The 12,508-nt window shown below is 42.5% G+C and overlaps 1 pseudogene; it reads left to right on the forward strand.

The window, feature by feature from the left end:
- Positions 1 to 12,508, forward strand: part of LOC138417259 (signal-regulatory protein beta-1-like) — an 84,213-nt pseudogene that overhangs the window by 14,338 nt on the left and 57,367 nt on the right.

The raw sequence follows: 12,508 nt of genomic DNA on the forward strand, positions 1-12,508 counted from the left end.
AAGAGTAGAGGGCAATTGCTAATAGCTCCGGAAAGAATGAAGTAACTGGGTCAAAGTGGAAACGATGCTCAGTTGTGGATGTGTCTGGTGATGAAGGGCTTTCCCAGCGGCTCAGCCGTGAAGAATCTGGCTGCAATGCAGGAACCACAGGAGACATGTTTTTGATCCATGGGTCGGGAAGATCCTCTGGAGGAGGGCATGGCAACCCACTCGTGTTCTTGTCTGGAAAATCCCATGGACAGAGGAGCTTGGCAGGCTACAGTCCATAGGATCGCAAAGAATCAGACATAACTGAAGTGACTAAGCAGCAGCAGCTGGTGGTGAAAGTAAAGTTTGATGCTATAAAGAATACTATTGGTTAGAAACCTGGAATGTTAGGTCCATGAATCAAGGTAAACTGGATGTGGTCAAGCAGGAGATGGCAAGAGTGAACATCAGCATCTTAGCAATCAGTGAACTAAAATGGATGGGAATTGGCAAATTTAATTCAGATGACCATTATATCTCTCACTTAGAAGAAATGGAGTATCCTTCATAGTCAACAAGAGTCTGAAATGCCGTTCAGTTCAGCTCAGTTCAGTCACTCAGTCGTGTCAGACTCTTTGCGACCCCATGAAGCGCAGCACGTCAAGCCTCCCTGTCCATCACCAATTCCCAGAGTCTACCCAAACCTATGTCCATCACCCATGTTGGTAATGCCATCCAACCATTTCATCCTCTGTCGTCCCCTTCTCCTCCTGCCCTCAATCTTTCCCAGCATCAGGGTCTTTTCCAATGAGTCAGCTCTCCGCATCAGGTGGCCAAAGTAGTGGAGTTTCAGCTTCAACATCAGTCCTTCCAATGAACAATCAGGACTGATCTCCTTTAAGATGGACTGGTTGGATCTCCTTGCAGTCCAAGAGACTCTCAAGAGTCTTCTCCAACACCACAGTTCAAAAGCATCAGTTCTTTGGTGCCAGCTTTCTTTATAGTCCAACTCTCACATCCATACATGACCACTGGAAAAACCATAGCCTTGACTAGACAGACATTTGTTGGCAAAGTAATGTCTCTGCTTTTGAATATACTGTCTAAGTTGGTCATAACTTTCCTTCCAAGGAGTAAGCGTCTTTTAATTTCATTGCTGCAATCACCATCTGCAACAATCTTGGAGCCCAGAAAAAGTCAGCCCCTCTTTCCACTGTTTCCCCATCTATTTGCCATGAAGTGATGGGACTGGATGCCATGATTTTAGTTTTCTGAATGTTGAGCTTTACTTTTTACTCTTCTTTTTCACTTTCATCCAGAGGCTCTTTAGTTCTTCTTCACTTTCTGCCACAAGGGTGGTGTCATCTGCATATCTGAGGTTATTGATATTTCTCCCAGCAATCTTGATTCCAGCTTGTGCTTCTTCCAGCCCAGTGTTTCTCATGATGTACTCTGCATATAAGTTAAATAAGCAGGGTGACAATATACAGCCTTGACTTGGATGCAATCTCAAAAATTACAAAATTATCTCAAGTTCCTTTCCAAGGCAAACCATTTAACATCACAGTATCCAGGTCTATGCCCCAGCCACTGATGCTGTAGAAGCTGAAGTTGACTGGTTCTGTGAAGATCTACAGCACCTTCTATAACCAACACCAAAAAAAGAAAAGTCTTTTTCTTATAGGGGATTGGAATGCAAAAGTAGGAAATCAAGAGATATTCAGAATAACAGGCAAGTTTGACCATAGAGTACAAAATGAATCAGGGCAAATGATAACAGAGTTTTGTCAAGAGAACACACTGGTCATAACAAACAACCTATTCCAACAGCACAAGGGACAACCCTACACACGGGCACCACCAGATGGTCAATATCAAAATCAGATTGGTTATATTCTTTGTAGCCAAAGATGGAGAAGTTCTATACAATCAGCAAAAACAAGAGCTGGAGCTAACTGCGGACCAGATCATGAGCTCCTTATTGCAAAATTCAGGCTTAAATTGAAGAAAGTGGGGGAAATCACTGGACCATTCAGGTACGATATAATCAAATCCCTTATGATTAAACAATGGAAGTGACAATTAGATTCAAGGGATTATATCTGGTAAACAGAATGCCTGAAGAATTATGTATGGAGGTTTGTAACATTGTACAGGAGGTGGTGACCAAAACTATTCCCAAGAAAGAGAAGTGCAAGAAGGCAAAGTGGTTGTCTGAGGAGGCTTTACAAATAGCTGAGGAAAGAAGAGACGTGAAAGGCGAGGGAGAAATGCAAAGATATACCCAACTGAATGCAGAGTTCCAGAGAATAGCAAGGAGAGATAAGAAGGCCTTCTTCAATGAACATTGCAAAGAAATAGAGGAAAGCAATAGAATGGGAAAGGCTAGAGATCTCTTCAAGAAAATTGGAGATATTAAGGAAACATTTCATGCAAGTTTGGGCATGATAAAGGACAGAAATGCTAAAGACTTAACAGGGGCAGAAGAGATTAAGAAGAGGTGGCAAGAATATACAGAGGAACTGTACAAAAAAAGCTCTTAATGACCTGGATAACCATGATGGTATGGTCACTCACCTAGTGCCAGACATCTTGGAGTCCGAAGTCAGGTGGACCTTAGGAGGCATTACTACTGACAAAGCTAGAGGAGGTGACAGAATTCCACCTGAGCTATTTAAAATCCTAAAAGATGATGCTGTGAAAGTGCTGCATTCATTATGCCAGCAAATTTGGAAAACTCAGCAGTGGCCACGGGACTGGAAAAGATCAGTTTTCATTCCAATCCCAAAGAAAGGCAATGCCAGAGAATGTTTAAAGTACCATATAATATGCTCATTTCACATGCTAGCAAGGTAATGCTCCAAATCCTTCAAGCTAGGCTTCAGCAGTACCTGAACTGAGAACTTCCAGATGTACAAGCTGGATTTTAAAGAGGCAGAGGAACCAGAGAGAAAATTGCCAACATTAGTTGGATCAGGGAGGAAGTAAGGGAATTCCAGAAAAACATCTACTTCTGCTTCGTTGGTATTGAATGAGTTCAATAGTATTAGCACAGAAACAAAGATATGAATCAATGGAACAAAATAGAGAGCTCAGAAATTAACCCACACACCTATAGTTAATTAATCTTTGACAAGAAGGGAAGAATATACAATGGGAAAAAGTCTTTCAGCAAATGGTGTTGGTAAAGTTGGACAATTGCATATAAATCAATGAAGTTAGAATACACTCTCTCATGACACTCAAAAATGAACTCAAAATGTCTTAAACACTTAAGCATAAGAAATAACAACATAAAGCTCCTAGAAAGGATCAGAGGCCAAATAGCTTCTGACATAAATTGTCCCAATGTTTTCTTAGTTCAATTCCTCAAGGCAATAGAAATAAAAAACAAAAAAGAGCAAATGAGACTTAAACTTACAAGCTTTTGCATAGCAAAAGAAACAATACATAAAACAAAATGACAACTTATAGAATAGGAGAAAATGTTCAAAAAGGATTTGACTTACAAGGACTTAATGTCCAAGAGTATACAAACAGCTCGTACAACTCAACAACAATAAAGGAAAATATCCAACTTAAAAATGGACAGAAGATGTAACAGACATTTCTACAAAGAGGAAATACAAATGGCCTACAGATACATGAAAAGGTGCTCAAAATCACTAATTATTAGAGAAAAGTGAAAGTGTTAGTCACTCAGCCATGTCTGATTCTTTGCAACTCCATGGATTGTAGCCCATGGGGTCCCTCTGTCCATGGGATTCTCCACGTAAGAATTCTAGAGTGGGTAGGCATTCCCTTTTCCAGGGGATCTTCCCAACCCAGGACCCAAACCCAGGTCTCTTGCAATCCAGGAGGATTCCTTACAGTCTGAGCCACCAGGGGAGCCTCAATTATTAAAGAAATACAAATTAAAACTACAATGATGTACCACTTCACACCAGTCAGAATGACCATCACTGAAAACTCTAAAAATAACAAATGTTGGAGAGGATGTAAAGAAAAGGGAACCCTCCTACACTGTTGACAGGAATATATTAGTAAGTCGATATAGCCACTATGCAAAACAGCATGGAGGTTCCTCAGAAAAATAAAAAAAGAATTGCCATATGATCCACCAATCCCGCTTCAGGGCATATATCCAGATAAAACTCTATTCCAAGAAGGTACATTTACCTTTATGTTCATAGCGGCACAATTCATTGTAACCAAGACTTGGAAACAATCCAACTGTCCATCAACAGACAAATGGATGAAGAAGATGTGGTACACAATATAACTCAGCTATAAAAAAGAATGAAGTAATGCCATTTGCAGCAACATGGATGAAGCTAGAGATTATCATACTAAGTGAAGTAAAAAAAGCGAGAGGCAAATACCATATGATATCACTTACATGAGGCATCTAAAATATGACACAAACATGTCTATGAAACAGAAACAAACTCGCCGTTGCTAAGGGGGAGACGGTAGGTGGAGGGACAAAGTGGAAGGCTGGAGTTAGCAGATGTAAGCTATTGTATATGTGATAGATAAACAACACGGTCCTACTGAAGAGCATAGAGAACTATATTCAGTATCTTATGATAAACTACAATGGAATATAATATATTAAAAATGAATATGCATATGCATATACATGTATATATCTGAATCACTGTGCTGTATAGCTGAAATTAACACAACATTATAAATTAACTATTGTTCAATAAAAAAGTTTTAAACCAAGTAAACAAATTTGCTAAAATGCCCCTAAAGAGATCCATGTCTTAATACTCATCTGTGACTATTTTATTTAACATGGCCAAAGAGATTTTGTAAAAGTGATTGACTCTTGCTATGGGGAGAATAACCTAGATTATCATTGTGGACCAATATACCCTTATAAAAAGGAGGCAGGAAAGCCAAAAGTAAAGAAGCACAAGTGACAATGGAAGCAAGACTGGAGTCATAAGAAGATGGAAACCATGAGAAAAGGAGTGTAGACAGTCTCAAGAATTTGGAGAGGCAATGATCACAGCCTCCAGGAGAAATGTAGCCCACTGACTCCTTGATTTTATTCCAATAATACAATTTTTGGTACTTTGACATTCAGCATTATAATGAGACTGTCATTTTAAACCACTAAATGTTTGAAAATTTCTCTTAGAGCCTTAGGTAACTAATATAACATGACCATGTCATTGGAAAAAAATTCCAAGCACCTGTTCTACTTTCTTCTTAAACTGCATGTTCATTGGGTGTTGGGAGCTCTGCATATCACTGTCACTCAAGTATCTAGGTCGTTGGAGCTAAGTCCAACATGAGAACGTGTATTTCTGGGGAAGGGGGACATTGGTTCATAAAGGTTTTTACAGTTAAATGAAAAACATGCCAAATACATCCATCACTTCTCCTTACAACTCAGTAATCTAAGAGGTCATGTGGTCTCACCTAATGCAAAGGATAGAAATGCATCACTCTCTGAGAACACACAGTGAACAGACAGAAATATTTGGTGGAGCATGACACTTCCAGAGAGGGCTTAATGCACAAATCCAGTCTCTGCCACATCACTGACCTCTCTGTGCCTAGGTTCCTCTCTTGTATAAGGGTCTCATATAACAGGCTGATTGGGGTTACATGCAATGTACACGCAACATACATGCAAAAGGCTGAGTTCAAGGCTGGATCACGGAGTACAAAGTCAACGAAAGCTGTTATTGATAAATAGTGGAGAAAACCTACAGGATCACGTGAGGATGAATACATAACTGCTCTGTGTCTTCCTCCAAGCAGCAGGTGAAGGGGAGCTGCAGGTGATTCAGCCTGAGAGGTCAGTGTCAGTTGCAGCAGGAGAGACGGCCACTCTGCACTGCACCATGACCTCCCTGAGCCCCATGGGGCCCATCAATTGGTTCAGGGGAACTGGGCCAGGTCGCGAGCTACTCTACAGTCAAAAAGGAGGTGTCTCTCCCTGAGTAACAAGTGTTGCAGATACCACAAAGAGGTACAACATGGACTTTTCCATTCGCATCAGTAACATCACCCCAGCAGACACTGGTGTCTATTACTGTGTGAAGTTCCGGAAAGGAGAACAGGGCGACGTGGAGTTTAAGTCTGGACCAGGCACTCATCTCACTGTGAGTGGTGAGTACAGCCTTTGTCCCCTGGATTCTGATAACTTGTCAACAAGAATGCCTTCCACCCTTTGAACCAAAAAACACAATCATGTACAGCAGTGGGTGCTCATATCATGATCTGGATCATGATCAGATTTCACTCCCTTCTATAGATCAGGAGAGTTGAGGCCTGTGGGGTTCGTGCTATTTGTTCAAGGCCCCATGGCTGGTAAAAGTGAGAAAATTCTGAGTCCCCTGTCTGCCTGGCTCCACAGCCCTTGGCTTTTTCACTCCATTCAGCCCTTTGGTTCCAGGGATAAAGGAGATGAATGTCTGAGTGACTTGCCCCATCACTGTCCAGACCTCATTCCTGCCTCCATAGAATGCTCACCTCAATGTGGCTGAGTCTTCTCTTTATTCACACCTACTATTCATAGTGTGTGTGAATACTATTCATACTGAACACCTACTGTGAGCCAGGGCCTGGTCCAGATGCTATGGAAGCAGAAGTGAACAAAGCAGAAAAGGGCTCTTATTCCATGAATTTCCTCTGAAAGAAGAGAGATTCATCTAGGGCAAGGAGTGAAAATTTTGTCTATTTCCTCTTCAGAAGCATCACACCGAGAAGAAATTCCTATAGCACAGGCTCAGTGTTTACTCTGATGGCCCTGCTTGGAGGAGAGGCCTAGAGGTTGGGTGCTTCCTGGGAATCTGTTAAGAAGACCCTCCTGTGATTCAGGGATTGACTCACACAGTCACTGAAGGCTGCCAGCAGAGCTGGGTCATCTCAGAATGTCCCTCCCCAGGGAAGAGGTTCATGTGGGTGACTTAGGAGCAGCCCCACTGCGGTGGCAAAGGTGATCATTTAGAGTGTTCTGACCAAAAACTCAATCCTCTTTCTAATTCCTGAATCCTGGGCTGTCAGCAGAGGAAGGACCTTTAGACACCATCCTCCCAACCTCCCATGTGCACATGGGGGCCTGAGAGCAAGAGGTATAGGGGCCCTGACCACAGTCACATGGTCAGTGAGGGGATCCTTCCAGAACCCAATCTATTTCAAAGCCAGTCTTCTTCCTGCACTAGCACTGGAACTCAATTCATGGAAGAATCTGGCACATAGGATTTGCAGAATAAAAATTCCTGGAATTAATCATGGAATAAGCTCTTTTCATGGTTTTCCCAAAGTTTCTGAAGGCCCCACACATTCAGACCCTGAACCTGATGTGACTGGAAACCACTCCTTACTTTCAGCCGCATGATTCCAAATCCCTCATTTCATATGAGCACCTAGAGCCGCCCTGTTTTCCAACAACTACCTAACTCTCAGCATATGGAGACAGCATCATTCATCTTACAGTCTCCTGTTGATGGACACTAAGTTGTTCCTAACCTTGGGCTACTGAAACAGTGCTGAGGTCAATAATCTTTCTATCTGTCACTCTCCTCAAAGGGGAGGTAACCACTGGAAGTGGCTTTGCTAGGTTGCAGCTGTCAACTGAAAAAAAATGTACAATGTGAGAGTTGTGGGTTTAGTTTTATTTGGAGCAAAATGAGGACTGTAGCCTCAGAGACAGCATTTCAGATAGCTCTGAGAGATTGCTCCAAAGAAGTTGGTGGGGGAGCAATATACATGTGCTTCTGGTGAAGGGAGAACACGCAATCAAGCACACGTTTTTTGCAGAAGGTTTATGCTAGTCACAAGGAACAGATGTCACCATGAAAGATTTTGGTACTTTTCTAGATATGAGGAGATGCAAGAATTGGGCTCATAAAATCATCTTCAGAAAATGTCTAAGTATCTGAAGGCCTGATCTGCCAGGTTTTTCCAGATCACAGAGTGCCTCATTTTTTATCTTCTTTCAGGAGGTGTTGAAGGTCAGCAGCTACAATGGCTCATAGTTTAACCCTTGTAAAGATAGAAAGCAAGTGTCAATTTGTAGGTGACTGAGGATATGTGTACGATTATCTGAGTGGATATTGCTAAATTTCCCTCTTAGTCATGGTAGCAACTGAGCCTCCTCAACCTTCAGACATCAGCAGGGAAGATGGTTTTTTCCTGATTTGCAGATATTACTTAACTTCCTAGATGGTGGGTCCCTTGCTCAACCTCGGTCACAAGTAGTAAGTGTTTCCATCGCCACTCAGATATGTGGCTTCCTGGAAGGTGGATCATTCTCTTCTTCAGGCTGCGTGCCCAGGTGATTCCCTGGATGAGAAAGGAGGGAGGCGAGGGGGCCAGAGAGCATCAGCTTGTCAGATACTGAACCTTTCTCATGATGTTTACTCCTTGTAACCAGTGTTCAGAAAGAAGAGTGTCTGTTTTCCCTTTACAGATGAGGACACTAATGCTCAGAGAAGGGACTTGTTTAGTGAGCATGTAAGGGAGCCAAGATTGAACCCCAGGCACTTTGACACACAGCCCTGCTCTCTGCACACCCCACTGTGCTTGTCAAAGTGTGGGGGAAATCTCCAGCTCTGTCCTCTGAAATCCTTGTATTGTTCTGTTCTTTAGCAGTGGCACTAAAGAGAAGTCCACTGTGGGAGGTAAGTTTACCTTTACAACCTGGACCAGACAGATACTGCAGTGTCTCTTGATGGGATGGGCTGAACCTCTTCTAAATGGCAGCACTCAGCACACTTAGCAGCACCAGGAGAGTTCCTCCATTGCTGTGATGTTGCCCCTTCACTAGGCTCCTATGGAGCAGGTCTGGGAAGGTTAGTGTGGACAGAGCCCAGAGGGACCACTGCAATCCCAGCAGCACCAGGCATGCCCATTCCTGGCTCTACAGACTGAGGATGAGGAGGGGGAGGTGTTCCCTAGAGGGTGGTGGGATCCCCATGTGAGCAAGAGTTCCTATTCTAGACTCAGGTGTCAGGAGCTTGTGTCTTTCCTTGTGGCTTCAGAGACTCTTCAGAGAGACTACAGCCTCCCTGTAGTCACTTGAAGTCAAGAATCTGAGAGAAAAGGGGAAAGTGGTGGTCATTGTGGGGGCTCCTGAAGATGGGTGCTTGCTCTGCTGTTGGAAATGAAAGCTTGGAGCTGACAAGAAATATTGGGACATAGTACTCTTGCCTGGAAAATACCAAGGACGGAGGAGCCTGGTGGGCTGCAGTCCATGGGGTCGCGAAGAGTCAGACATGACTGAGCGACTTCACTTTCACTTTTCACTTCCATGCATTGGAGAAGGAAATGGCAACCCACTCCAATGTTCTTGCCTGGAGAATCCCAGGGACGGAGGAGCCTGGTGGGCTGCTGTCTATGGGGCTGCACAGAGTCGGATGACTGAAGCGACTTAGCAGCAGCAGCAGCAGTGGAGGGAAGGATGAAGACTTAGTCCCTTCGTTTCTTTCAGCTTCAGTTTTCTCTTCTGTAAAATAGTAATCATCACTGTCTCCTTTCAGGAGAGTTGGAAGTGTCTGAGGTGCTCTGTCTAAATCACCAGTGCAGAGTAGAGACACCCAAAGTGGGGTATTATTTCAAAGCTGTGACCCAATTCCCTGTGTCCCCATTTCTCCCCTGTAATGTTTGCAGAATGTACTGAGGGCACATGACCCGGTGACAAGGCAGCCCCTCAGAGAGCAATGGTGCTGACCTCCCAGGCTGTGTGGTCCTCACAGGGCCTCTAGTCCTCAGTTTCCCCATCTGTGAAATGATGGTAATCACACTACCTTTCAGGAGTCTGTGATGACTGGAGAGGGCTAAGAAACCCTGGATGGAGTGGGTTAGGATGTCCCTGAGCTCAGTGCACAGCAGTTGAGAGTCTGAGCTGAGCCCCTGCCTGGGCTCCTATTCCAACTCTGGGGCCTCTGACGAGTCCCTCCCAAGTTGGCGCTCAGTGTCCTCGTCCTTCAGTGATGGCCCCGCCCTCACAGAGCAGCTGCAGGGACTGAATAAGGGACGCATGTCAAGAGCTTAGAGCAGAGCCAGGCATGTGATACGTGTTCCATTAATGTGGGCTCTGATGTGCCACAGACAGAGGACCTCCATAAACCATAAACAAAATGAAAAGACAATCTACAGAAAGGGAGAAAATATTTTCAAATGATGCAGCTGACAAGGGCTTTATTTCCAAAATATACAACAGCTGATATAACTCAAAAATACCAAAAAACAAACAACCCAATTGAAAAATGGGCAGAAGATCTAAGTAGACATTTTTCCAAAGAAGAAATACAAATGACCAAGGCACATGAAAAGATGCTCAACATTACTAATTATTAGAGAAATGCAAATTAAAACTACAGTGAGGCACCACTTCACACTGGTCGGAATGGCCATCATTAAAATTTGTATGACTCATATTGATGTATAGCAAAACCATCACAATACCGTAAAGCAATTATTCTCCATTTAAAATAAATATATATTTTTTAAGTTGTACAAATAACAAATGCTAACGAGGATGTGGAGAAAAGAGGAGCCCTCCTATACTATTGGTGTGAATGTAAATTGATGTGACTGCTATGGAAAATATTATGGAAGTTCCTCATAAAACTAAAAATAGAATTACCATATGATCCAGCAATCCCACCCCAGGGCATATATCTCTTTCTCCAAAAAGATACATACATCCTTATGTTCATAGCAGTACTAATCACAATAGCTAAGACAAGGAAACAAAGTACATGTCCATCAATAGATGAATGGATGAAAAAATGTGGAACATATATACAATGGAACAGCTGTAGTACTGTTACTACTGTACTACTGTTACTACTCAGCTGTAACAAATGAAGAAATAATGCCGTTTGCAACAGCATAGATAAACTAGTGATTATCATACTAAGTGAAGTAAGTCAGAACAAGAAAGACAAATACCATACGATATCACTTGTATGTGGAATCCAAAAAATGACCCAGGGAGTTGCCTGATGGTCCAGTGGTTAGGATTTCATAATTCCATTGCAGGGGCCTGGGATTGATTCCTGGTAGGGGACCAAAGAACCTCAAGGAACACGATGTGGCCTAAAAAAGAAAAAGAGAGAGAGAGACAAATGGACCTACCTATGAAACAGGAATAGACTCAAGGACATAGAGAACAGAGTTGCAGTTGTCAAGGTAATGGGGTAGGGGTTAGGTAAGCTATTATATATAGAAAAGATAAAGAACAAGGTCCTACTGTACAGCACACAGAACTATATTCAGTATCCTGTGATAAACAATAACAGAAAAGAATATATTTTAAAATATGTATAACTGAGTCACATTTTGTACTGCAAAATTAATACAGCATTGTTAATCAATACACTTCAATTAAAACAAGTTATAAATCAAGTAAACAAAACATAGCCCCCCAAAGAGATCCATGTCCTAATACTCACTAGTGAATGTTTTACTTTACATGGAAAAAAAAACTTTGCAAACGTGATTAAGACTCTTGCTATGGGAGACTATCCTTGCTTATAAATGGGAGCCCAATATAATCTTATTAGAAGAGGCAAGAAATCCAAAGTTAGAGTACAGGTGACAATGGAAGCACAATAAGAAGATAGAAACCTTGAGAAGAAAGTAGACAGTGTCAAGAATTTGCAGAGGCAATGATAAGAGCCTCTAGAGAAATGTAGCCCAGTTGACTCCTTGATGTTAGTCCAGCAATCCTGTTTTTGGTCCTTTCACATCCAGAATTATAAGATAATAAAACTATCATTAAGTCACTAAATTTTTGTTAATTTATTACAGCATCCTTAGGTAACTAGTATAACATATGTCATTGTGACACACTGTCACTGTGCCTTTGGAAAAAGTCCCAGGGAGTTGAAACAATGTTTTACTTTCTTCATAAACTAAATGTTCATTGTGTGCTGGAAGCTCTGAATATCACTGTCACTCAAGTATCCAGGTTGTTGGAGCAAATTGCATCATGAGTGTGTGGATCCCTGGGGAGGAGTGAAGTTGGTCCATAAAGGTATTTGCAGTTTAATGAATAACATACAAAATACATGCATCACTTCTCCTCATAACTCAGTGATCTAAGAGGTCATGTTCAGCCCAGTTCAGTTCAGTTCAGTCGCTCAGTCATGTCCAACTCTTTGCGACCCCATGAACCACAGCACGCCAGGCCTCCCTGTCCATCACTAACTCCCGGAGTCAACCCAAACCCATGTCCATTGAGTTGGTGATACCATCCAACCATCTCATCCTCTGTCATCCCCTTCTCCTCCTGCCCTCAATCTTTCCCAGCATCAGGGTCTTTTCAAATGAGTCAGCTCTCCACATCAGGTGGCCAAAGTAGTGGAGTTTCAGCTTCAACATCAGTCCTTCCAATGAACACCCAGGACTGATCTCCTTTAGGATGGACTGGTTGGATCTCCTTGAAGTCCAAGGGACTCTCAAGAGTCTTCTCCAACACCACAGTTCAAAAGCATCAATTCTTCGGCACTCAGCTTTCTTTATAGTCCAACTCTCACATCCATACATGACTACTGGTAAAACCGTA

This window comes from Ovis canadensis, chromosome 13 (genome assembly GCF_042477335.2).
Source record: "Ovis canadensis isolate MfBH-ARS-UI-01 breed Bighorn chromosome 13, ARS-UI_OviCan_v2, whole genome shotgun sequence".
Taxonomy (NCBI): domain Eukaryota; kingdom Metazoa; phylum Chordata; class Mammalia; order Artiodactyla; family Bovidae; genus Ovis; species Ovis canadensis.